At 31.9% G+C, this 2,087-nt stretch overlaps 1 non-coding gene across 1 annotated transcript; it reads right to left on the bottom strand.

Annotated features, from left to right (window-relative positions):
- Positions 1–361: 361 nt before the first annotated feature.
- On the bottom strand, positions 362–434 carry TRNAK-UUU. The gene has a single exon. It is a non-coding gene; the product is annotated as a tRNA-Lys (tRNA).
- Positions 435–2,087: the final 1,653 nt, after the last annotated feature.

Genomic DNA, 2,087 nt, shown 5'->3' with positions numbered 1-2,087 from the left:
TTTAAATGTTTTCTATCATTTTGCTTAAGACTCCACCTTGGTCATTGCATTGTCTGAGTCTGGAGATTAAGCAAACAATAGTTAAGCAAAATGGCTTGGCTCTGCTTCACAGTTACAAGCTTTCCAGACCACAATGGGTAGACAGACCCTCCTGCTTGTTGCTAAACCCTTTCCACTCAGCTAATGCCACAATTTGGATTCTCTTAGCAATAACATTTAAATTCTATATCAACTAGTGATTGAGTTTGGCTATGTTTAATTGAATACCTAATGAATGGTGGCATAAACATGTTACATTTTCAACATGGGGAAAATAGCTGTCATTCCATTCTGGGACTGCATTTTTTTTAAGTAGGCCCCATGCCCAACATGGGGCTTGAACTTATGATCCTGAGATCAAAAATCACATGCTCTACCAACTGAGCCAGCCAGGCACAACTAGGACTGCACTTTTTGGAATGTGTCTATGGACACAGAGATTTCCTCAGAACCCCTCCAAGGGGTTTATGGAGTCTACACCATTTTCAGAATAATACCAGATTACTTGCTTGTTTTCATTGTGTGGATACTTGCATTAATGATATAAAAAAAAAAGTGGTGGTTGAAACTGTTGGCATCTTAGTACAAATCAGAGTAGTGGAATCATTTATACTAGTAAATATTTGTTTCTTTATTGTCATATGCTTAAAGAAAGAAGAAAAAAGCCCATTTCACTTTAAAACGTTCTTGATGAAACAATAAAAATATTAATTTTATCAAATGTTGAGCTTGAATACTTATTCTAGATGACAAAATGAAAAATAAATATAAATCACTTCTGATGCATATGTAAGCACAATGGTCGCCTCCAAAAATAACTGTATGTGTTTGAATTGCAAGGTGAACTATGCTTTTTTCCATAGGACATGATTTTTACTTAGAAACAATGACTAAGAGACAAACTATCTGTATTCAGACTTGGTTGTGTAGCATACATTTCCTCAGGAACAAACTAAATGTGTCTCTAAATAAAATGGCATCATTGCCAATGATAATATTTGAGTTTACGAGTGAAAATCAAATTTTGGAAAAATTGTTATCCCCCACCATGAAGTTGGCTGTTTCTCAAAGCTTCAAGACTTTTCTTATGAAAATACCGGCCATATCAACAAATTATTTCTTCATGTTTTACAATGAAATATGCTCATAGTTGGAAGAGTTACAGAAATCAGTGAGCTGATATTTTTAAATGACTAGGGCATGATGTTACAAGGTTAACACCATGGGTAAAAGACCCACTCAAAGTACAAGACAGACCAGTGAGACATAACATAGCACAGAGCGCATGACATTCATTTTAGATTCTGCAATGCAATTCATCTCTAAGGAACTTCACACTAATCAAGTTTGGTTTATACTGAAGTATCCACAATGATAAAAAAAGGTTATTAAAGTACACTTTTTTTCTCAACTGCCCATCTATGTGAGACCAGATATTCTTTGCAACACTTAAAAAGTAAAATAAAACTCACAAAAGATTGAATGCAACAGCAGAGATGATGTGAATCAAACTGTCTGTTATTAAGCTAGGCATTACAATTCCTTCCAAAAATCTAAAGTAATGCTACTATTCTTTCTAACACTTTGTTTTTGAAAAATATGTGAAGCACATTTCGAAAAACAAAAGCACAAAAAAACATGCCATTTATGTTAACGTGTAATGTGATTAATGTAGTTATTTTAAAATGAATAGTGAATTAAATAAATAAATAATGGATAATGGATAAATAATAACTTAGTTTTATTAAAAGTAATAAATATTTAATTATTTCTTAATTTAAACTTTCTGTGCTAATTATCAATAGATAAAACAGATTTAAACATAAAGTCTCTTGAGCATTCATTAGATAAATCTTGAGACCAGTATTTGCGGAACACTATTCTATAAGGCAAATAATTACAACTTGTAAAAATACAAACTTTCCTACTTTTCTTATGAATATATAGTAATTGTGGATTGTTAAAACCAAGAAGATTCAAACAGGAAGTAATATTATGGTATTGCTACTTTTTAATCTAATATGTTAAAAGACTAAGAACAAAAAAGT

Source organism: Zalophus californianus, chromosome 4, assembly GCF_009762305.2.
Source record: "Zalophus californianus isolate mZalCal1 chromosome 4, mZalCal1.pri.v2, whole genome shotgun sequence".
In the NCBI taxonomy this organism is placed as follows: domain Eukaryota; kingdom Metazoa; phylum Chordata; class Mammalia; order Carnivora; family Otariidae; genus Zalophus; species Zalophus californianus.
Note: the sequence above shows the minus strand (reverse complement) of the source record. Positions and strands in the feature narration are given on the sequence as shown.